This window comes from Nerophis ophidion, linkage group LG13, assembly GCF_033978795.1.
Source record: "Nerophis ophidion isolate RoL-2023_Sa linkage group LG13, RoL_Noph_v1.0, whole genome shotgun sequence".
Classification (NCBI taxonomy): Eukaryota; Metazoa; Chordata; class Actinopteri; order Syngnathiformes; family Syngnathidae; genus Nerophis; species Nerophis ophidion.
The window spans coordinates 10683419-10709784 of record NC_084623.1 but is presented as its reverse complement, the minus strand read 5'-3'; the positions used below and the strand labels follow the sequence as shown (position 1 = coordinate 10709784).

At 41.4% G+C, this 26366-nt stretch overlaps 1 protein-coding gene across 11 annotated transcripts in view; it reads right to left on the bottom strand.

Annotated features, from left to right (window-relative positions):
• The window catches only part of tns1b (tensin 1b), a 362081-nt gene that overhangs the window by 188578 nt on the left and 147137 nt on the right, over window positions 1-26366 (bottom strand). The gene's annotated exons all lie outside the window — the stretch shown is intronic.

Genomic DNA, 26366 nt, shown 5'->3' with positions numbered 1-26366 from the left:
AAAAAAAATTAAAATCACACCGATTTAAATCCATTACAAAGAATAATGGGATGAAATGCAAAACATTCTCTCCACACTTATCATGTTTGGCACATTTTAGTTGCTTAATTATATATATATATATATATATATATATATATATATATATATATATATATATATATATATATATATATATATATATATATATATAGATAGATATATAGATAGATATATCTATCCATATATATATATATATATATATATATATATATATATATATATATACACATAAATATGTTCATAGTCGAGGTTTCTGTGGTTTATTCGTTATACAGTGCTCAATACCGGGGTAGAGCGGAATATAGGTTAGGTCAGGAAAAAACACAGAGGCTATTTCATCCGTACAAGCCTGTTTTGCAGGTTTCCCTGCTCTTCAGGGGATTGAAACGGTTTCTGTTTTTTATCCATTATACAGTGTTCAATACATATACATACATACATAATTCTTATTTATGTATACATAAATATATATGTATATATGTGTACATATGTATATATACATAAATATATATGTATGTATATATATATATATCCATATATATTATATATATATATATATATATATATATATATATATATCCATCCATCCATCCATTTTTCTACCGCTTATTCCCTTTTGGGGTCGCTGGCGCCTATCTCAGCATATATATATATATATATATATATATATATATATATATATATCCATCCATTGGCAACACTAAATAGTCCCTAGTGTGTGAATGTTGTCTGTCTATCTTGTCCAGGGTGTACCCGCCTTCCGCCCGATGGTAGCTAAGTGGTAGAAAATAGATATATATACACACATGTATGTCTGTGAGTATATATATATATATATCTATATATATATATATATATATATATATATATATATATATATATATATATATTTATATATATATATGTATAGACTTATTACATTCTTTGCAAGCTGTGTAACAATTGCTGTGGTCTGGAACACAGACCACAGCCAATGAAATGCAGCCAATATTACATACAGATAATGTGTCATGAGACATCCAAAACTAAAAGATATACCTCAAATAGACCTACAAACGAGGCATAGTGATGCAATATCTACATACAGCTAGCCTAAGCTGCTGCTAATCGATGCTAGCCATACAGCTAGCATCGATTAGCTTGCAGTCAGGCACTGATTAGCACTCCAACAAGTCAAAACATTGACAAAGCTCCCCTTTGTGCATTACGCACAGCATAAAACATTTGATGGACAAAATGAGAGAGTGGAATATTTTACATAGTCCACGCCATGGTGAGTTCAAGAACCGGCAAAATTAGACATTCAGCAAACACTCTCTTCAGACAAACATGTTACACAGTGGGCTTTCTAACAATTGGGAAGGTTTGTGTCATGTTTGTCCTCAAACAAAAAACATACTAAAACAAAAACATAATTCCCCCCTCATCTTTTTCCATTTTCAATCCTTTATTTTGCAGGGAGCCACTGTGGCGGCACTAAAGAGCCACTTTTACTTGAGTACCACACTGCAGACCCACATTGGACACAATTCCCATTTGGTCAAACGTTCACCACAACTACTAGAAGAGTGCACATAACTACACCCGTCCCCCTAAAAATAATTTAGAGTAACCTAAGAAGAAGTCTTTAAAAGAAAAGCCATCCATGGTGTTAAAAATAAAGTGTGTGAAATGACAATGTTTCAAAGTAGCACCGACCACAGTATGATTATAGGACAAGGGAACATTCTGTACAGCACCACTACCAGCTGATTCTTTTCAGGGGGGAACCGGGATCCTTCACTCTTTGAGACCGACGCTAGTTTGACTTTAGTTACTCATCGAGCGAATATCGGTGACTTCAAGCAGGGGAGAGACGTCCCCTCATAGAACCCATGATCTGTTGAAGGATCAGGAATAATCCGCTTAGCATCATTTGACATAATCGTGATGTAAGATGGAACTCGGGACGAAAACAGGAAGAGCGTAGGGATAATGGTCTCGAACAGGAGACACAAACGATGACAATTAAGACGAATAGGAAAACAATATTGATATTTCCTTCCTGGAAAAAATCTGCACCTGCACTTTGTCTTTACAGTTCTTTTTTTAATAAGGTCATTTATATTTTTTGCTGTCTTTATGCAAAGTTCAACACAATTTGCCAGCACAACATTAAACACAGACCACTGGCCTATTGTTATCGTAAATTTCAGACTATAATAAGTGACTTTTTCCCTAAGCTTTAAACCCTGCGGCTTATAAAACGGCGCAGCTTACTAGATTTTCGACACTGAAAATGTGTTATTTGTGCCATGACGCCATCTTACCATGTACGTCGATCTACATCAGGGGTCACCAACGCGGTGCGGATGAGTCGCCCGCTGGCCTGTTCTAAAAATAGCTCAAATAGCAGCACTTACCAGTGAGCTGCCACAATTTTTTCAATTTTATTTATTACTAGCAAGCTGGTCTTGCTTTCCTTGACATTTTTAATTCTAAGAGAGACAAAACTCAAATAGAATTTGAAAATACAAGAAAATATTTTAAAGACTTGGTCTTCTTGTTTAAATAAATTCATTAATTTTTTTTACTTTTCGTTCTTATAACTTTCAGAAAGACAATTTTAGAGAAAAAATAGAACCTTAAAAATGATTTTTGGATTTTTAAACACATATACCTTTTAAATTCCTTCCTCTTCTTTCCTGACAATTTAAATCAATGTTCAAGTTAATTTATTTTTCTTATTGTAAAGAATAATAAATGCATTTTAGTTTAATGCTTCATTTTATCTTCTGTTTTTTCGACGAAGAATATTTGTGAAATATTTCTTCAAACTTATTATGATTAAAATTCAAATAAATTATACTTACAAATCTATAAAAAAAAATCTGTAGAATCAAATTTAAATCTTATTTCAAAGTCTTTTAAATTTATTTTAAAATTTTTGTTCTGGAAAATGTAGAATAAATAATGATTTGTCTTTGTTAGAAAAATAGCTTGGTCCAATTTGTTATATATTCTAACAAAGTGCAGATTGGAATTAACCTATTTAAAACATGTCATCAAAATTCTAGAATTAATCTTAATCAGGAAAAACTACTAATGATGTTCCATAAATCCTTTTTTTTATTTTTTCAAAAAGATTCGAATTAGCTAGTTTTTCTCTTCATTTTTTTTTCGGTTGAATTTTAAAGATTCGAAATCGAAGATAAACTATGTTTCAAAATTTAATTTAAATTTTTTTCGTGTTTTCTCCTCTTTTAAACTGTTCAATTAAGTGTTTTTTTCATAATTTATTCTCTACAAAAAACATTCCGTAAAAGGAAAAAAAATGTATATATATATATATATATATATATATATATTTAATATATATGTATAAATATATATATATATATATATATATATTTTTTTTTTTTTTTTTTATTGAAGGTAAATTGAGCAAATTGGCTATTTCTGGCAATTAATTTAGGTGTGTATCAAACTGGTAGCCCTTCGCATTAATCAGTACCCAAAAAGTAGCGCTTGGTTTCAAAAAGGTTGGTGACCCCTGATCTACAGTATTTCCTTCCGCTTAGTGCCTTAAACCCAAGTGTCGTTCTGTCTTCTAGTCATCCATGGCGTTTCTGCTCATATTCTTCATTGATTGATTGATTGAAACTTTTATTAGTAGATTGCACAGTACAGTATGTATCCCGTACAATTGACCTCTAAATGGTAACACCCGAATAAGTTTGTGTGGCTCTTGACTGGCTTCCTGTTCCATTCAGGATTGCATACAAAGTCTCCCTATTAACCTACCAGTGCCTCCAGCGTGCTCCCTGACCACTTGAAGGCACCACAGACTGTGGATGCTTTTAAAAAAGGCTTAAAAACCCTTCTTTAAAAAATAACAAACCTTTTTTTAGTTCTAGCTATTAGGCTGTTCTAGTTTTATTTGTATTTATTTTTTATTGTATGTATTTATTTCTTTTTAATACACTGTAGCACTTTGAGGTTGTTTACAAATAAAATCTATTATTATTATTAAGAAGTTTTTCAACTTGTTTAAGTCAGGGTCCACGTTAATCAATTCATGGTACAAATATATACTATCAGCATATTACACAAGTTAATCATCATAGAATGTACATTGAATTATTTACATTATTTACAATCCTGGGGGTGGAATGTGGAGGGTGTTGGGATGCGCTATAACACAACTAAAAAGTTGTGTTATGGCGCCACCTTTTAGATGGCTTCAATCACTGCAGGTCTTGCGGGTTGAAAATGTACGTCCTGTTTCGTTTCTTCAACTGGAAGTATTTGTCGATATCATTTGTCAGAATAATTGTATCTAAATTATCACAAAACTTTGTGTTACATTGAGTTCAGCTCGCCCTGGTTGAGGACAAAAGCTGTATTTGATCCTACCAAGCAGAAAGCTTGTAAAACTCCACTGTGTAGGATGGGAAGCGACATTGAGGGTGTCGGTTTCTTTGATGTATTGTAATCAACAGAAAAAGGAGGCAGGGCCTGACATCCCCCAGGCACATTTTGTTTTAACCGTTTTACGACCTTTTTTTCAAACTGTTTTGTAACCAAAGGCGATGGCTGTTTATGACCCCCCTCCCTTAGAAACAGCTTTTGCCATGTAATCAGGGAAAGTCCAAATAAAAGAGGAGGCGTACAATTTTTCGTCAGACCGTGGGACGACACTATACAAGTGAAGTGAAGTGAATTATTTTTTATATAGCGCTTTTCTCTAGTGACTCAAAGCGCTTTTACATAGTGAAACCCAATATCTAAGTTACATTTAAACCAGTGTGGGTGGCACTGGGAGCAAGTGGGTAAAGTGCCTTGCCCAAGGACACAACGACAGTGACTAGGATGGCGGAAGCGGGGATCGAACCTGTAACCCTCAAGTTGCTGGCACGGCCGCTCTACCAACCGAGCTATACCGCCCCAAGGGTATGGCGTCTACGCGTTACTCCTCAATTGAGCTAAAGCCAAGTGAAAAAACAACTCATAGCCATAGCACACATCAAACATCAAATAACACAAAAGACATTAAAGAGCATTGCTGATTCAACCGGCCACTTCTACAAATGGCTATGAATAAAAAGTAAAAGAAACATATACACTGTGGTGGCCTCTGCAGTGTTCCACGCCATCGTCTGCTGGGGTGGAGGGAGCACGGCCAGAGACAGGCGCAGACCCAACAAAGCAACCAAGAGAGCCGACTAAACTAACACAGAAGTGTCTGTGTTAGAATGATTGACTTACAATGGCATTATTTGTGTATTGTTTTAGTGTCACAGATTTCTTAGTAAATTCACCAAGATGTCACAGTAGCTACTATATGATTTTCTTTAGAAGGTTTTGGTACAACTTTGGTAAGCTATGAAGCCGCACCGCCTGATATGCTTCAACATATGAGTATTATTATGGTGTGTGTATACGGTAAGACATTATCTGGGATTTTGTTTCGCAATATTATGCAAAAGCAACTTTTCTTACCTTCTGGTACCTGCTGATCTGTATTTGGGATCTGCATAAGTCCTGAAATATTGTGCAAGTCGGCCTTTGTAGTCCGAGCCAACACCGTAATCGATAAGCTTCTTCTTTTTCTCTATCTTCTTGTTATGGGACATTCATCCTCCGCTGTTGGCATTTCTAATACAAAGTAGTGTAAAAATTCTTACTTAAATCTGTCAGTAAACTCGACATGAAAGCGCTAAAACATACCGGTGCAGTGAGTTTACATTATTCACCCGAGGAACTTTAGTTATTAGAGAGTTCCGGTTTTTCACGGGCCTGGTTTTTGTTTCCAAATGAGAAGATGCTGCTCCGTTTATTGATTGAAATAAAGTCTGACTGTCATTAAAACAGTTAGTGTCATCTTTTGACACTTCATCCACTGCCGTCCTTGCACGCTACACCGCTACAACAAAGATGACGGGGAGAAGGTGAGCCACGTAAATAAGACCGCCCACAAAACGACGCATCCGGAAGAGACCGTCAGAAAGCCGCTTAACGATGATCTGTAAAACATAATCTATGCAACATTTTGACCAAAGAACCACCATTACATGTTATGTAGACCACAAGGAAGTGTTTTACATTTAGAACAAAAATACAAATAATAATATGACTCCTTTAATGCGCCTTATAACCCGGCGCATCAAAAATAGACCATTCCTCAGAAGTGTGCCTTATAGTCCGATGCACCCTTGGTTCAGTTTTGATATCGTATTAAGTATTTTGAATCGAGTGTATATCCTATTGTGAGTTGACTATGTTGTTGCACAACAATGCATTTTTCATACTTTAGACAAGTATGGACTTTTATGGCTTTTTGTGGCTAATAGGAGAGATTAGACCTCTGGGGTTATCGCAACTGATGACCTTTGACAGTTCTTTACGTCTTTCTACTGCAACCTTCCTTATCCGAGACAAATTACAAGGCTTTGATGTCTGGTTCGTGTCAGTGCGGTTCGACCACTTTTTATACATACACTATTTTGCCAAAAGTATTTGGCCACCCATCCAAATGATGAGAATCAGGTGTCCTAATGACTTGGCCCGGTGTATCAAATCAAGCACTTAGGCATGAAGACTGTTTTTACAAACATTTGTGAAAGAATGGGCCGCTCTCAGTGATTTCCAGTCTGGAACTGTCATAGGATGCCGCCTGTTCAACAAATATTCCAAAGTCAACTTTATTACGAGAAAAGTGACGAGTTTGGGAACAACAGCAACTCAGCCACCAAGTGGTAGGCCACGTAAACTGACAGAGAGCGCATAGTGCAAAGACTTTCTGCAAAGTCAGTTGCTCCAGAGCTCCAAACTTCATGTGAACTTCCAATTAGCCCACGTACAGTACGCAGAGAGCTTGATGGAATGGTTTTCCATGGCCGTGCAGCTGGATCTAAGCCATGCATCACCAAGTCTAATGCAAAGCGCGGGATGCAGTGGTGTAAAGCACGTCGCCACTGGACTCTAGAGCAGTGGATTAATTGATTGATTGATACTTTTATTAGTGGATTGCACATTTCAGTACATATTCCGTACAATTGACCACTAAATGGTAACACCCGAATAAGTTTTTCAACTTGTTTAAGTCGGGGTCCACGTCAATCAATTCATGGAGACGCCTTCTCTGGACTGATGAGTCACCCTTTTCCATCTAGCAATCTAAAGGACCAGTCTGGGTTTGGAGGTTGCCATGAGAACTCTACATTTCGGACTGCATTGCGAAATTTGGTGGAGGAGGAATTATGATGTGGGGTTGTTTTTCAGAAGTTGGGCAAGTGGGGGAGTTCAAGTACTTCGTAGTCTTGCTCACGAGTGAGGAAAGAGCGGAACATGAGGTCGACAGGTGGATCGGTGCGGCGTTTTCAGTAATGCGGACGCTGTATCGATCCATTCTGGTGAAGAAGGAGCTGAGCCGGAAGGCAAAGCTCTCAATTTACCGGTCGTTCCCATTCTCACCTATGGTCATGGACTTTGGGTAATGACCGAAAGGACAAGATCACGGGTACAAGCGGCTGAAATGAGTTATATCCTATCTCCTTTAGAGATTGGTTGAGAAGCTCTGTCGTACGGGAGGAGCTGCTGCTTTTCTACATCGAGAGGAGCCAGATGAGGAGGTTCGGGCATCTGGTCAGGATGCCTGAATTACCTTATGTGGCACATCCAACTGGTAGGAGGCCATGGGGAAAACCTAGGACTCGTTGGGAAGACTATGGCTGGCCTGGCTGGGAACGCCTCGGGATCCCCCGGGAGGAGCTGGACGAAGTGGCTGGGGAGAGGGATGGCTTCCCTACTTAGGCTGCTGCCCCCGCAACCCGACCTCGGATAAGCGGAAGAAGACAGATGGATGGATGTTTGGGCTTGGCCCCTTAGTTCCAGTGAAAGGAACTTTGAATGCTCCAGGATACCAACATTTTGGACAATTCCATGGAATGGCACTTCAAGTTCATATGTGAGTAAAGGCAGGTGGCCAAATAAGTTTGGTAATATAGTGCAGGGGTCACCGTAAGGACCAGATGAGTTGCCCGCTGGCCGGTTCTAAAAATAGCTCAAATAGCAGCACTTACCAGTGAGCTGCCTCAATTTTTTTAATTGTATTTATTTACTAGCAAGCTGGTCTCGGTTTGCTCGACATTTTTATTTGGAAGAGAGGCAAAACTCAAATAGTATTTGAAAATCCAAGAAAATATTTTAAAGAATTGGTCTTCACTTGTTTAAATAAATTCATTTATTTTTTTACCTTCCTTCTTATAACTTTCAGAAAGACAATTTTAGAGAAAAAATACAACCTTGAAAATTATTTTAGGATTTTTAAACACATATACCTTTTTACCTTTTAAATTCCTTCCTCTTCTTTTCTGACAATTTAAATCAATTGTTAAGTACATTTATTTTTTTGTTGTAAAGAATAATAAATACATTTTAATTTAATTCTTAATTTTAGCTTCTGTTTTTTCGACGAAGAATATTTGTGAAATATTTTTTCAACTTGTTACGATTAAAATTCCAAAAAATTATTCCGGCAAATCTAGAAAATCTTTAGAATCAAATGTAAATCTTATTTCAAAGTCTTTTGAATTTCTTTTAAAATTTTTGTTGCGAAAAATCTAGAAGAAATAATGATTTGTCTTTGTTAGAAATATAGCTTGGTCCAATTTGTTATATATTCTAACAAAATGCAGATTGGATTTTATCCTATTCAAAACATGTCATCAAAATTCTAAAATTAATCTTAATCAGGAAAAATTACTAATGATGTTCCACAAATTATTATTTTTTTTTTTTTTCAAAAAGATTCGAATTAGTTAGTTTTTCTCTTCATTTTTTTTCGGTTTAATTTTGAATTTTAAAGAGTCGAAGTTGAAGATAAACTAAGTTTCAAAATTAAATTTTCATTTTTTTCCTGTTTTCTCCTCTTTTAAACCGTTCAATTAAGTGTTTTTTTCATCATTTATTCTCTACAAAAAACATTCCATAAAAGGAAAAAAAATGTACGACGGAATGACAGACAGAAATACGCATTCTTATATATATATATAGATTTATTTATTAAAGGTAAATTGAGCAAATTGGCTATTTCTGGCAATTTATTTAAGTGTGTATCAAACTGGTAGCCCTTTTCATTAATCAGTACCCAAGAAGTAGCTCTTGGTTTCAAAAAGGTTGGTGACCCCTGATATAGTGTATAAGAAACCGAAAGAAAAGATCTGGTCCCACGTGGACACACTGACCTTCATTCCAAGTTTAAGACTCTTCTGGATCGTTTAAATATGACTGTTCGGTTCCCAAGTTCCCTCCCCTATCAAGACGCGGATAAACCATGCCGTAACTTGAGTGAGGGCATGGAATGTGACTCTGTTTTAAAGAATTTCATCTGTCAAGAGTGCCATGTCTCCGTAGTTGACAGTGTGCAGCATCTTGGCACGGCTGCAAGTTATTCCAACGCTCCCACGGACCCCCGACCCTTCCCTTCTCCACCGACCTTATCGCTGATAACAACACGCTGTGCTTCTTTCGGGGGGGGGCCCTCGGCCTTGAAGTGGCAGCGAGCTCCTTGACTCGTCCAACCTGGTCAGTGTTTTCGTCTGACAGCCTTTCCATCTGCTCAGAATGTCGTCGTGTTTAATGTGACGAAAAAGTTCTGGGCCCGTGTTGACTTCCCGGTTTGGTCACAGTTTGAAATAACTCATAGGAATGGCGCCATCGTGAAAGCTTTATCAACTAAATAGTTATGCTATAGGTCACATGTTTTACATGTTTAACAGACAAAGTCATCACTCATATTAAAGAGGCCCTATTATAGGGTTTTCCCATAGATACCCGTGGGGGCGTGGTTATGGGGGTGGTCACCATGACGTCATCCAATAATTTGCTGTTGTAGGATTGTATTTAAAAACACTAAAAACATCCATACATTTGTATAACACCGCTCCCAGTCTGTGGGCCGCTCTCCCTGACTACCTGAGGGCACCACAAACTGTGGATGCTTTTAAACAAAGCCTTGAAAACCCTTCTTTTTTTTTAAAACTTTTTTTTAGATACATGCATACTAGTTCTAGCTATTTGGCTGTTCTAGTTTTTATTTGTATTTATTTTTTATTATCTTTTTATTTTTTTGATACACTAAAGCAGTGGTCCACCGAATTTTTTATTAATTTTTATTGAAAAATAAATAAATAAATAAAAAAAAAAATATATATATATATACATATATATATATATATATTTTAAATTAAATCTACATTAAAAACACAATATACACTTACAATTAGTGCACCAACCACAAAAACCTCCCTTTTTCATGACAAAAACGTTCCTTTTTCATGACAAATAAAAAGGAAAAAAAAAAATTATAATAAAAAAATAAGGATCCCCACGCCCCCACCCCTCACCCTGGCCGCAGGACAAATTATTAAGCGTGGACCGGTCCGCGGATACAAAAAGGTTGGGGACCACTGCACTAAAGCACTTTGAGGTTGTTTACTCATTCGCCCGGTGCTGAACATACAAACTAACCATGATAAACCAGAAGAAAACAAACCCAGTCATATTTCAACTCTCGGCGCACATAATTCCGTTTAGATGAAGAATCAATCACAATCCTTACGAAGGGTTAAAAAACGGTCCTGCAGAAATAATTTTTTAATATCTATTCCGACACCTCGGCACGTGAAAGTCTACGGTCCATGGCCACGTTTGTCTGCTACCAGGTGAGAGATGCATGAATTATAATCTAGAGTTTACTTTTACCAAGTTTGAGACAAAGCAGAAGCAGCCGCCGGCTAATGAATTGATTAACGTGGATCCCGACTTAAAGAAGTTGAAAAACTTATTCGGGTGTTACCATTTAGTGGTCAATTGTACGGAATATGTACTGTACTGTGCAATCTACTGATAAAAGTTTCAATCAATCAATCAATCAAAAAGTATGTCAACAATAGCAGCGTAAGCTAGCATTAGGTCACGGCTATCAATGCCTCGCTAAAATAGTCCATCTGCGTAGGTGCTTATAAGAACAATATCCACTTATTTGGTTAATTTTCAGGTCGCGACATGTAAATGGAGTATTGTTGACACTTTGTGGATGTTTTTTAGAGAGTACAATGAGCACAACAGAGGACTCTCAATCTGTTGAATCAATTGTTGGCTATGTATTTACGATTTCGAATGCATGAAAAAAACAAGCATGTGTGTTCTTGCCTTACATAAAGATTGTGAATGATAAACAGCACATCTCTTTTTAATCTTTGTTTCATTTCCAGTATGACTGATCTAATAATATGGTCAAGAGTGCAGAAGCTTTCTCAATTTTTGTGCAGCACTTTGGAAACATTTGTCCTTGAGCAAGACACTTCACCCTTGCTCCTGATGGGTCGTGGTTAGGGCCTTGCATGGCAGCTCCCGCCATCAGTGTGTGAATGTGTGTATGAATGGGTGAATGTGGAAATAGTGTCAAAGCGCTTTGAGTACCTTGAAGGTAGAAAAGCGCAATAAAAGTATAACCCATCCATCCATCCATTTTCTACCGCTTATTCCCTTTCGGGGTCGCGGGGGGCGCCAGCCATTTATTTACCATTTTTGTTGTTTAAGTGTACTATATAAATAATGTCTGGAATGCCTCGGGATCTCCCGGGAAGATCTGGGCCAAGTGGCTGGGGAGAGGAAAGTCTGGGCTTCCCTGCTTAGGCTGCTGCCCCCGCGACCCGACCTCGGATAAGCGGAAGAAGATGTATGGATGGATAGATGGATTTATCCGGCATAACAACACTTACATATGTTTTTTTTACTAGAGATGTCCGATAATATGACGATTTATCGGCCGATAAATGCTTTTAAATGTAATATCGTAAATTATTGGTATCGGTTTCAAAATTATCGGTATCGGTTTCAAAAAGAATAGTTTATGACTTAGGGACGTAGGGAGAAGTAGAGAGCGCCAATAAACTTTGAAGGCACTGCCTTTGCGTGCAAGGCATACTTGGTCAACAGCCATACAGGTCACACTGAAGGTGGCCGTTTAAACAACTTCAACACTGTTACAAATATGCGCCACACTGTGAACCCACGCCAAACAAGAGTGACACACGCATTTCGGGAGAACATCCGCACCGTAACACAACATAAACCCAGAAGCCCTTGCAGCACTAACTCTTCCGGGACACCCCCAGCTAGACCCTACCCCCCCACCCTCAACCTCGAGCATGTCCCAAATTCCAAGTTGCTGTTTTGAGGCATGTTAAAAAAAAGAATGCACTTTGTGACTTCAATAATAAATACGGCAGTGCCATGTTGGCATTTTTTTTTTCCATAACTTGAGTTGATTTATTTTGGAAAACCTTGCTACATTGTTTAATGCAGGGGTTTCAAACTCAAATACAGAGTGGGCCAAAATTTAAAACTGAACAAAGCCGCGGGCCGAGGTTGAACAAATGAACCTTTTAATAGGGACCCCAAACAAGTTTTTCATTGAATATTGAACAAGCGAGGCTTATATAACTTTATAGTGACATGCAAAACTGAGTTTCAAATAAGAATAACAATAATAATTTAAACATATCAATGGCATATCAAATCAAATTTAAATAAAAATTGAATGCCTCTTTTGTATTTGCAGCCTTCTGAGGTAAATATTAACATTAACTTTTTCCAGAGGCTAATACATTTGAAAATAAAATAACAATGAATAAATCAACCATTCAGGCCTTTTTACTGCTCAGTTAATGTCGGGGCTCAGGTGGGCGGGGTTTCTTGGTAGCGGGGAGTGGGTGTATATTGTAGCGGTCCGGAAGAGTTAGTGCTGCAAGGGGTTCTGGGTATTTGTTCTGTTGTGTGTATGTCGCGTTACGGTGCGGATGTTCTCCCAAAATGTGTTGGTCATTCTTGTTTGGTGTGGGTTCACAGTGTGGCGCATATTTGTAACAGTGTTAAAGTTGTTTATATGGCCACCCTCAGTGTGACCTGTATGGCTGTTGAGCAAGTATGCCTTGCATTGTGTAGAAGCCACATATATTACGTGACTGTTTGTGAGGAGGAAAAACAGACTTGACAGGTTGTAGGGGACGCTAAAGACAGTGCCTTTAAGGCACGCCCCCAATATTGTTGTCCGGGTGGAATTCGGGAGAATGGTTGCACCGGGAGATTTTCGGGAGGGGCACTGAAATTGGAGAGTCTCCCGGGAAATCGGCACCGCTGTATAACACCGGCGGGCCAGCTCTAATAAATGTTAATTTGATATTGCCTCAAGGGCCAAAAGAAATTACACGGCGGTCCAAATTTGGCCCGCGGGCCAGAGTTTGACACCTATGGTTTAATGCAGGGGTCTGGAACCTTTTTGGCTGAGAGAGCCATGAAAGCCAAATATTTCAAAATGTATTTCCGTGAGAGCCATATCATATTTTTTTAACACTGAATACAACTAAATGCGTGCATTTTTAAGTAAGACCGACATTTTTATAATAAGTCTCTTATTCTTTATAATAACATTGTTATTCTGAAGCTAACCAATAATAAATAAAATGTCATGTCTGTTGATCATGTTTTGTTTGGCCATTTGTCCTTTGGACTCTTTAGGTTCCTGTTTCTTTTTCCACTCCCTTGTCTGGTTTCCTTGGTTACTCGTTTTGTCCACCTGTCTCTGGTGGACAAAAATGCCCGCTCACCTGCTTCCCGAGCACTAATCAGAGGCAGTATTTAAGTCCGTCTTTGCCAGTCAGTCGCCCTGTGCTGCCTCGCCATAGTTTCGTGCTTCATGCCATGCCAAGTAAGTTTTGTTTGATTTACGTTCTTAGTCTGTTTATGCGTTAGCTTCGTTCTTTAGCCCAAGTTGTGCCTCCGCTGTGAGCGATTTTTGTTTGTATATTTTTTTTAGTTAAAATTAAATCATGTTTTTACCTGAATGCCATGTCCCGAGTAGTCCGTCTGCCTTCCTGGGAGAACGACCCCGCAGCAAGCTGCAACCCCCCCCCCCCCCCCCCATCGTGACATAAAATACTTCTTACCATTAATGCGACTTCTTGAACAGGGGCGGTAGAAAACGGATGGATGGATATAAATGCATGAGAATGTTTTATATTTTGCATGTTATTTTTAGGGGCTTCACGGTGGAAGAGGGGTTAGTGCGTCTGCCTCACAATACGAAGTTCCTGCAGTCCTGGGTTCAATTCCAGGCTGAGGATCTTTCTGTGTGGAGTTTGCATGTTCTCCCCGTGAATGCGTGGGTTCCCTCCGGGTACTCCGGCTTCCTCCCACTTCCAAAGACATGCACCTGGGGATAGGTTGATTGGCAACACTAAATTGGCCCTAGTGTGTGAATGTGAGTGTGAATGTTGTCTGTCTATCTGTGTTGGCCCTGTGATAAGGTGGTGAATTGTCCAGGGTGTACCCCGCCTTCCGCCCGATTGTAGCCGAGATAGGCGCCAGCGCCCCCCGCGACCCCGAAAGGGAATAAGCGGTAGAAAAATGGATGGATGGATGGAATATAGAATGTGAGATATAACAGGACAATGCATACCTTTATCATCCATCCATCCATCCATCTTCTTCCGCTTATCCAAGGTCGGGTGGCGGGGGCAACAGCCTAAGCAGGGAAATCCAGACTTCCCTTTCCCCCGCGACCCCAAAAGGGAATAAGCGGTAGTAAATGGATGGATGGACGTTACTTTTAGCACTGTGATTACCAGCGAAATTATTCATAAAACGGCGTGGCCGTGCGCAACCCGAGGGTCCCTGGTTCAATTCCAACCTCGTCCTGTCCGTTGTGTCCTGAGCAAGACACTTCACCCTTGCTCCTGATGGGTGCTGGTTAGCGCCTTGCATGGCAGCTCCCTCCATCAGTGTGTAAATGTGTGTGTGAATGGGTAAATGTGGAAGTAGTGTCAAAGCGCTTTGAGTACCTTGAAGGTAGAAAAGCGCTATACAAGTACAACCCATTTATTTATTTATTTATATTTTGCACGTTATTTTTAGCACTGTGATTACCAGCGAAATTATTCATAAAACGGCGTGGCCGTGCGCAACCCGAGGGTCCCTGGTTCAATTCCAACCTCGTCATGTCCGTTGTGTCCTGAGCAAGACACTTCACTCTTGCTCCTGATGGGTGCTGGTTAGCACCTTGCATGGCAGCTCCCTCCATCAGTGTGTGAATGTGTGTGTGAATGGGTAAATGTGGAAGTAGTGTCAAAGCGCTTTGAGTACCTTGAAGGTAGAAACCCGCTAAACAAGTACAACCCATTTATCATTTATCATTTATAATTATCCGAGAGCCAGATGCAGTCATCAAAAGAGCCACATCTGGCTCTAGAGCCATAGGTTCCCTACCCCTGGATTAATGCATCGAGCGGGGCATCACAACAAAATTAGGCATAATAATGCGTTAATTCCACGACTGTATCGGAATCGGCGAATAAAAAGTTGGACAATATCAGAACATCGGCAAAAAAAAGCCATTATCGGACATCCTTATTTTTTACTTTTTGCAGCTCCAGACAGAATTATGTTTTTTTTTTTTTTTGGGTCCGATTTGGGTCTTTCAACACGGGTTGCCGATCCCTGCCCGAAGCAATTTTAAGATGTTGGTTCAATAAATCACACAGTGCATTATTGTGAAAACAAGACGACCAGTGTATACGTGTCAGGGTTAATTCTGCCCACAACTTCTGAGTTTATATTCAAATGGATACCCAAACTAGGTCTTTGTCCTCGCCCGGCGGTGCGTGGGAAGGAGGCCTGGTTAGAGCGTGCGTCGATGCTATCGAGACCATTCAAATGACTGTAATATAATAAAGGATAATTGTGTTGTTGCATTCCGTACATGCTTGTGCTAACAACATTAAGCCGGGGCCCATTTCCTGCAGACAGAAGTCCATGTCGGACGTTTAGGACCGGGTGTAAAACGGCTCCTTCTCAGCTAATGACGATTCGAACCGCGGTCGGTCGCCCAGGTTTCAATACGTCGACGTGCCTGGCTAATGACATAATGGGTGATAATTATAGCCGGGGCAAAACACCCTGCAGTTAGAAACAAAGCAAGACCAAATACCATCACAAGGAAAGTTCCAGACTATCCTAGGCTGACCATATTCTCAAATCCCAAAAAGAGGACATACAAGTGAAAATTTGCCTATGGTACTTGAACTTGCCCTATAAATAACATATTTATTTAAATAAAGCATTTTTTTCCTCTGTTGACAGGAATTTTCAAAATGGGGTCCCATCAATTCCACGGTCAATTTTTGGGGTCCCACTTTTTTGTAAGCCTTTTGAAAACTAATGATAAAGGTATGCATTGTCCTGTTATATCCATCCATCCATCCATCCATCTCCTTCCGCTTATCCGAGGTCGGGTCGCGGGGGCAGCAGCCTAAGCAGGGAAGCCCAGACTTCCCTCTCCCCAGCCACTTCGTCTAGCTCTTCCCGGGGGATCCCGAGGCGTTCCCAGGCCAGCCGGGAGACATAGTCTTCCCAACGTGTCCTGGGTCTTCCCCGTGGCCTCCTACCGGTTGGACGTGCCCTAAACACCGTTCGTGTGGCATCCTGACCAGATGCCCGAACCACCTCATCTGGCTCCTCTCGATGTGAAGGAGCAGCGGCTTTACTTTGAGTTCCTCCCGGATGGCAGAGCTTCTCACCCTATCTCTAAGGGAGAGCCCCGTCACCCGGGGAGGAAACTCATTTCGGCCGCTTGTACCCGTGATCTTATCCTTTCGGTCATGACCCAAAGCTCATGACCATAGGTGAGGATGGGAATGTAGATCGACCGGTATATTGAGAGCTTTGCCTTCCGGCTCAGCTCCTTCTTCACCACAACGGATCGGTACAACGTCCGCATTACTGAAGACGCCGCACCGATCCGCCTGTCGATCTCACAATCCACTCTTGAACAAGACTCCTAGGCACTTGAAACTCCTCCACTTGGGGCAGGGTCTCCTCCCCAACCCGGAGATGGCACTCCACCCTTTTCCGGGAGAGAACCATGGACTCGGACTTGGAGGTGCTGATTCTCATTCCGGCCGCTTCACACTCGGCTGCGAACCGATCCAGTGAGAGCTGAAGATCCCGGCCAGATGAAGCCAACAGGACCACATCATCTACAAAAAGCAGATACCTAATCCTGCAGCTAGAAAACCGGATCCCCTCAACGCGTTGACTGCGCCTAGAAATTCTGTCCATAAAAGTTATGAACAGAATCGGTGACAAAGGGCAACCTTGGCGGAGTTCAACCCTCACTGGAAATGTGTCCGACTTACTGCCAGCAATGCGGACCAAGCTCTGGCACTGATCGTACAGGGAACGGACCGCCACAATAAGACAGTCCGATACCCCATACTCTCTGAGCACTCCCCACAGGACTTATATCTCACATTCTATATTGTGTTTCGGAAAAAATGTCGCGATCCGGGACATTTTTTTGTTCTTGTGAAGTGAATTGTGAAGTGAAGTGAATTATATTTATATAGCGCTTTTCTCTAGTGACTCAAAGCGCTTTACATAGTGAAACCCAATATCTAAGTTACATTTTAAACCAGTGTGGGTGGCACTGGGAGCAGGTGGGTAAAGTGTCTTGCCCAAGGACACAACGGCAGTGACTAGGATGGCGGAAGTGGGAATTGAACCTGCAACCCCAAGTTGCTGGCACGGCCGCTCTACCAACCGAGCTATACCGCCCCGTGAGTCCTTTGTGTGTTTTCTTATCGTTCCCTGAGTTGCGTGCACTTCCTTGTTTGTATTCATCACCATGGCGACTCCATTCACTCCACCTGCACTTACTTCCTGACGCACGCCTGTTTTTGATTATTGTTTTAGTATTTAAACCTACAGAAACTCTATTAAAACATCCATCCATCCATTTCCTACCGCTTATTCCCTTTCGGGGTCGCGGGGGGCGCTGGCGCCTATCTCGGCTACAATCGGGCGGAAGGCAGGGTACACCCTGGACAAGTCGCCACCTCATCGCAGGGCCAACACAGACAAAAAAATATATTTTTTATATTTTTTCCCCACTCATCTTTTTCCATTTTTCATACATTTTGGAAAAAGCTCCAGAGAGCCGCCTGGAGCCGGGGGTTGCCGACCCCCCCCCCCCCCCCCCCCCCCGGGCTAAATTATCCCAGTCCCCTGGCACGTAAACACAGGACTCCTCAGACCTATTTCATGTTCGTCCAGGTCTTTGCATCCACTCTATGCAGGAATAGCTATTCTGTGTGCAAAAGAAAACTTGGGTGGGGGGGGGGGGGGGGACGGGGGGGGGAGTAACCAGTAAACAGGAGGCTCTCTGTAGCCGTGAAGGTGGGGCGTGCAGGTTCATGTGGGCTCATCATCAAGAGGCGAAAATGTTGATTTATCCTGGTGTTTTTCACCAGAGTTATGGTGAAAGCTTTCTGGGGAAAAAAAAAAAAAAAATGAAACGTATATGGAGGGAGCAGCGCTGGCATGGCCAGGAGTGAGCAAGAGTCTGAGCTGCTGGCGCAGAGACCGACTCCTGTCTGCGTGCTGCTGAGTTATGTTTCATATAAAGAAGCTTAAGGAGGGCTTCAGACACGGGGCATGTGTGCGCCTGTTCATTCTCCCGCCTGTGCTCATGTGCACGCTCACGCAGTCATGTGCGGCTAAAAGTAATGGGTTATCCATCCATCCATCCATCCATCCATCTTCTTCCGCTTATCCGAGGTCGGGTTGCGGGGGCAGCAGCCTAAGCAGGGAAACCCAGACTTCCCTCTCCCCAGCCACTTCGTCTAGCTCTTCCCGGGCAGTGGTGGGTAGAGTAGCCAGAAATTTTACTCAAGTAAGAGTACTGTTACTTTAGAGATTTATTACTCAAGTAAAAGTAAGGAGTAGTCACCCAAATATTTACTTGAGTAAAAGTAAAAAGTATGTTGTGAAAAAACTACTCAAGTACTGAGTAACTGATGAGTAACCTGTTTGTTTAATGATTACGGCAACAAATAATGCACAAAAACATAAAAATAGCAATGAGCAAATTCAGAGCCAGGAATATCTCTTAAGCAATTAAAACAATATTATACATTAAATAATAATACATTAAAATAAATAAAAATTAAGGCAAATTGAGCCACAATAACTTAACAGCACCGTAAGCTCAGTAGGCATTGATTGATTGAATCTTGTATTATTATATTGCACAGTACAGTACATATTCCGTACAATTGACCACTAAATGGTAACACCCCAATAACGTTTTCAACGTTAATCAATTAATAAATGACCAAGTCGAGGTGATCTACCTCATATATACATACACACATATCATATATATATATATATATATATATATATACAGTATATAATGTATATTTATTTATTTTGCCGTTTTTGTTGACATGTTAAAGGTGTTTTAATGAATATACATGCATGTTTAACATATAGATTCCTATCTTTCATGAAGACAAGAATATAAGTTGGTGTATTACCTGATTCTGATGACTTGCATTGATTGGAATCAGACAGTATAGTGCTGATAACGTCCCGGTTTTCAAATGGAGGAGAAAAAAAGCTCCTCTTTTCTGTCTAATACCACATGAAAGTCGTTGGTTTTTGGCATCTTATTTGTCCAGCTTCCATATTCGTTTTTATACACTTTACACTTTAAGAAATACATTGGCGGCAAACTCCGTAGCTTGCTCGCTTGTTTGCGCTGGCTTTCGGAGACTCTTATTTTGTTAGCGCAGGCGCGATGGAGCGGCGCTTTTATTGTGAAGACAGGAACTGTGCGATCAGTCTTTAGGCTTTTGACGGGAAGTACGGTTGAAATAAAGTGTCTTTTTTCCTTTACACTTTTGATTGATTGATTGAAACTTTTATTAGTAGATTGCACAGTACAGTACATATTTTGTACAATTGACCACTAAATGGTAACACCCGAATAAGTTTTTCAACATGTCGGGTTCTACGTGTGACGGTCATGTGACCGCCTGGCTCTGTTTGATTGGTCCAACGTCACCAGTGACTGCATGTGATTGGTGAAACGCAGGCATGCGTAGTTCCTACTTTGAATGTGTGTCTGACAAAATCAAAACAAACAAAACGTGCATTAACAGATCAATAAAAAAAAAAGTAGCGAGTAGCGACCTGATTGCAGATAAATGGAGCGGAGTAAAAGTAGCGTTTCTTCTCTATAAATATACTCAAGTAAAAGTAAAAGTATGTTGCATAAAAACTACTCTTAGAAGTACAATTTATCCCAAAAGTTACTCAAGTAGATGTAACGGAGTAAATGTCGCGCGTTACTACCCACCTCTGTTCCCGGGGGATCCCGAGGCGTGGGCACCGGACAGGGCGTGGCTTCCCTTTTCTTAGCTATAATATTGTTTGCACGAACCTTTTCTAAGTCTGACCACATCTAGTTGGAAACGCTCTACCTAACTTACCAGCTAAGGTTCCTTCCTTCATTGGCGTTCAATGTCCCAAGAATCATATTTGGATAACGAAGACTGGGTCGTCCAGGCTTCCACCACTGACTGGCGCCTTAACCACTTAACATGATGTAGCCTACCCCTCTGGGCGGTGGGTGTGGCTTGGGTGAAGGCCTGACCACCAGGCGTTTCAGGACATCCCGTGTCTTCTGGTGAGGTGCGGCAACTCCTAATGGTCTTTTAACCACTTTCAAGTCACCCAGGACCATCCATCCATCCATCTTCTTCCGCTTATCCCAGGTCACGTTGCGGGGGAAGACTAGACTTCCCTTTCCCGAGCCACTTCGTCCAGCTCCTCCCGGGGGATCCCGAGGCGTTCCCAGGCCAGCCGGGAGACATAGTCTTCCCAACGTGTCCTGGGTCTTCCCCGTGGCCTCCTACCGGTTGGACGTGTCCTAAACACCTCCCTAGGGAGGCGTTCGGGTGGCATCCTGACCAGATGCCCGAACCACCTCATCTGGCTCCTCTCGATGTGAAGGAGCAGCGGCTTTACTATGAGTTCCTCCCGGATGGCAGAGCTTCTCACCCTATCTCTAAGGGAGAGACCTGGAAACTCATTTCGGCCGCTTGTACCCGTGATCTTATCCTTTCGGTCATGACCCAAAGCTCATGACGTTTGTTACGTCTCGTCTCGATTACTGCAACGTATTATTTTCGGGTCTCCCCATGTCTAGCATTAAAAGATTACAGTTGGTACAAAAAGCGGCTGCTAGACTTTTGACAAGAACAAGAAAGTTTGATCACATTACGCCTGTACTGGCTCACCTGCACTGGCTTCCTGTGCACTTAAGATGTGACTTTAAGGTTTTACTACTTACGTATAAAATACTACACGGTCTAGCTCCAGCCTATCTTGCCGATTGTATTGTACCATATGTCCCGGCAAGAAATCTGCGTTCAAAAGACTCCGGCTTATTAGTGATTCCTAGAGCCCAAAAAAAGTCTGCGGGCTATAGAGCGTTTTCCGTTCGGGCTCCAGTACTCTGGAATGCCCTCCCGGTAACAGTTCAAGATGCTACCTCAGTAGAAGCATTTAAGTCTCACCTTAAAACTCATCTGTATACTCTAGCCTTTAAATAGACCTCCTTTTTAGACCAGTTGATCTGCCGCTTCTTTTCTTTCTCCTATGTCCCCCCCTCCCTTGTGGAGGGGGTCCGGTCCGATGACCATGGATGAAGTACTGGCTGTCCAGAGTCGAGATCCAGGATGGACCGCTCGTCGGGACCCAGGATGGACCGCTCGCCTGTATCGGTTGGGGACATCTCTACGCTGCTGATCCGCTTGGGATGGTTTCCTGTGGATCCGCGTTGAACTGAACTCTCGCGGCTGTGTTGGAGCCACTATGGATTGAACTTTCACAGTATCATGTTAGACCCGATCGACATCCATTGCTTTCAGTCCCCTAGAGGGGGGGAGGTTGCCCACATCTGAGGTCCTCTCCAAGGTTTCTCATAGTCAGCATTGTCACTGGCGTCCCACTGGATGTGAATTCTCCCTGCCCACTGGGTGTGAGTTTTCCTTGCCCTTTTGTGGGTTCTTCCGAGGATGTCGTAGTCGTAATGATTTGTGCAGTCCTTTGAGACATTTGTGATATGGGGCTATATAAATAAACATTGATTGATTGATTGATGACCATAGGTGAGGATGGGAACGTAGATCGACCGGTAAATTGAGAGATTTGCCTTCCGGCTCAGCTCCTTCTTCACCACAACGGATCGGTACAACGTCCGCATTACTGAAGACGCCGCACCGATCCGCCTGTCGATCTCACGATCCACTCTTCCCTCACTCGTGAACAAGACTCCTAGGTACTTGAACTTCTCCACTTGGGTTATGGTAATGGGTTAATGGCGTGAAAAAGTGGGAATACACCAGGGGGCCTCATCTGGAAGGCATGTCTTTAAAGGCCTACTGAAATGAGATTTTCTTATTTAAGTGAAGTGAAGTGAAGTGAATTATATTTATATAGCGCTTTTTCTCTAGTGACTCAAAGCACTTTACATAGTGAAACCCAATATCAAAGTTACATTCAAACCAGTGTGGGTGGCACTGGGAGCAGGCGGGTAAAGTGTCTTGCCCAAGGACACAACGGCAGTGACTAGGATGGCAGAAGCGGGAATCGAACCTGCAACCCTTAAGTTGCTGGCACGGCCGCTCTACCAACCGAGCTAAACCGGGGATAGCAGGTCCATTCTATGTGTCATACTTGATTATTTCGCGATATTGCCATATTTTTGCTGAAAGGATTTAGTAGAGAACATCGACGATAAAGTTCGCAACTTTTGCTCGCTAATAAAAAAGCCTTGCCTGTACCGGAAGTAGCAGACGATGTGCGTGTGACATCACGGGTTGTAGAGCTCCTCTCATCCTCACATTTTTTTACAATCGTAGCCAGCAGCAGCTAGAGCAGGGGTGTGCAATCTACTAATAAAAGTATCAATCAATCAATCAATCAATCAAAGTCAAACTCAAATACAGAGCGGGCCAAAATTTAAAACTGAACGAGGCCGCGGGGCCGAGGTTGAACAAATTAATCCTTTAATAGGGAACCAAGCAAGTTTTGCATTGAATATTGACCAAGCAAGGCTTATATAACTTTATAGTGACATGCAAAATGGAGTTTAAAATAATAATAACTAAAAAATATCAATGGCATATCAAATAAAATAAACAACAAATTGAATGCCTCTTTTCGGCGGCGGGTTTGAGTTGGGGCGGGGTTTGGTGTATATTGTAGCGTCCCGGAAGAGTTAGTGATGCAAGGGGTTCTGGGTATTTGTTCGGTTGTGTTTATGTTGTGTTACGGTGCGGATGTTCTCCCAAAATGTGTTTGTCATTCTTGTTTGCTGTGGGTTCACTGTGTGGCGTATATTTGTAAAGTTGATTATACGGCCACCCTCAGTGTGACCTGTATGGCTGTTGACCAAGTATGCATTGCATACATGTGTGTGTGTATGAGCCGCATATATTATGTGAGTGGGCCGGCACGCTGTTTGTATGGAGGAAAAGCGGACGTGGCGACATGTAGAGAACGCCAAAGGCAGTGCTTTTACGACCCGCCCCCAATATTATTATCCAGGTGGAAATCGGGAGGAATTCAGGAGAGTCACTGAACTTCGGGAGTCTCCGGGGAAAATCGTGAGGGTTGACGAGTATGAGTATTAGCGGTGAATGCGGTGTTACAGCGGCGGGCCAGCTCTAATGTTAATTTGATATTGCCTCAAGGGCCAAATGAAATTACACGGCGGGCCAAATTTGGCCCGCGGGCCAGAGTTTGACACCCATGAGCTAGAGCTATTCGGACCGAGAAAGCGACAATTTCCCCATTAATTTGAGCAAGGATGAAAGATTAGTGGATGAGGAAATTTAGAGTGAAAAAAAGGCGATTGCAGTGGGAGCGATTCAGATGTTATTAGACACATTTACTAGGATAATTCTGGAAAATCCCTTGTCTGCCTATTGTGTTGCTAGTGTTTTAGTGAGATTAAATAGTACCTGAAAGTCGGAGGGGTGTGGCCACGGGTGTGTTGACCGCCAGAGTCTCCACACAGCTAGAGCAGGACGGAAGCTCCACTGATGTCTCCGGTAAGAGCCGACTTACTACCACAATTTTCTCACCGAAAACTGCCGGTTGACATGTAGTCGGGATCCATGTTCGCTTGACCGCTCTGATCCATAGTAAAGCTTCACCTTCGGGAATTTTAAACAAGGAAACACCGGTTGTGTTTGTGTGGCTAACGGCTAAAAGCTTCCCACCTCCACCTTTCTAGTTTGACTTCTCCGTTATTAATTGAACAAATTGCAAAAGATTCAGCAACACGGATGTCCAGAATACTGTGTAATAGCTTGTAGCGGGCTGGAAAATAATGTCCGCTACAACCCGAGACGTCAAACGTCTGCGACGTTTTCAACACGACACTTTGCGGTAAATTTAAAATTGCATTTTAGTAAACTAAAAATGCTGTATTGGCATGTGTTGCAATGGTAATATTTCATCATTGATATATAAACTATCAGCCTACGTGGTTTGATATTTAGGGGGCTAAAGGGGAGGAGTATATTTATAGCTATATTTCACTGAAATTCAAGTATTTCTTATATATATATATAAATAAAATAAATACTTGAATTTCCGTGTTCATTTAGTTCCACATATACACACACATAACACTCCTCTACTCCTTGTTGTATTTGAAAGTGCAATGCTTTGCAGCCAGTAGCACAGCCTTTAAAGGAGCATAGGTATGGGCAGCATCTGTGACATTTACTTTGCAGGAAAGGAGTGAGTTTAGGGTTGAATTTTCCATCCTCGTTCTGTTCTCTTTACTGAACACCCTCTCTGATGATGCATTGCTGTGTGGCTTGCACAAAAGTGCCTTCACCGAATGCACCAGAGTCTGGAATCTTCCATCCCTCCCGAGCATACGCACCTTCGAGCTGTCCTGGATGAACTGAAATTCTTGTTTCCAATCATTTTGGAACTTGCAAGTGTACTTCTTCTTACTCATGACTGTCTCCTCTTAGTTCTTCCGCTTCGTCTCTGTTATGTTTTTGGACATTACTACTTGCCGTAGTTTTGAAGCAATGCATGATGGGAATCCGGATGTTGTGTGTCAGTGTATTAATGTGCCGGCTGGAATAAACACGCACTGAGAAATAGCTCCGTGCCTGGCAACTTTATGGGTTATAGATAAGCCTATGGATAACGGAGACATACATAATATATATACATATATAACCAATTAAAACAACGGGACCTTCGATCCTTCATGCGGTACTGCATCAAAAAAGCGACATCAGTGTGTAAAGGATATGACCACATGGGCTCAGGAACACTTCAGAAAACCACTGTCAGTAACTACATTTGGTCACTACATCTGTAAGTGCAAGTTAAAACTGTACTATGCAAAACAAAAGCCATTTATCAACAACACCCAGAAACACCGCCATCTATGTTGGGGCCAAGCTCATCTAAGATGGACTGACGCAAAGTGGAAAAGTGTTCTGTGGTCTGATGAGTCCACATTTCAAATTGTTTTTCTAAACTGTGGATGTCATGTCCTCCGGACCAAAGAGGTAAAGAACCATCCGGCTGTTATAGAACATTTAGAATGAAACAGATTCAAAACAGGTTACAGGTTAGAAAAGCTCCTTCCGGGAGTCTTTGGGGTTACTGGTTTGATCCAATTTGAGCAAATGTCGAGGTGTCCCTGAGCAAGACACCAAACCCCTAACTCTTCCTGATAGGTCTTGGTTAGCGCCTTGCATGGCAGCTTCCGCCATCAAAATTTGGCAATTTCATTATTCTGAATGTGCAATGACAATGAATTGATTAAAGTGGACCCCGACTTAAAAAAGTTGAAAAACTTAATCGGGTGTTAACTTTTAGTGGTCAATTGTACGGAATATGTACTGTACTGTGCAATCTACTAATAAAAGTTTCAATCACTCAATCTATCAGTCAAAGTCTGATTTTGATCTTAAAACCGCATTTAAACAAAGTCAGTGAAACAATGAAATGGTGTGTCCGATAGTGACAGTAATGGTAAAAAAGTGGTTGTCACGGCACACTAATATCATAAATTACCTGTCAGGTTCAAAGACTGATGACATCTATTAAACAAGACAAGAAGCAAGGAAATAAACAGAGACATAATTAAATTTTGCTCAATTTGAGGAGAAACGTGTCGACCTGTAACCTATTACAGTGTCACCCACGCTCTAACTGAAATAGCATCACGTCTCCTCTTTTATTTGGATATTCCCTGTTTACATAACAACAGCTGTTTTTAAAGAAACGGGGGATATGTAAAAAGCCATTGTTTTCGGTCTCATTAACACAAAAGAAAAAGATGCCTCGGGCTTGCACTGGTCCTGGATCGAGCTTGAGCAGGTCTTGGA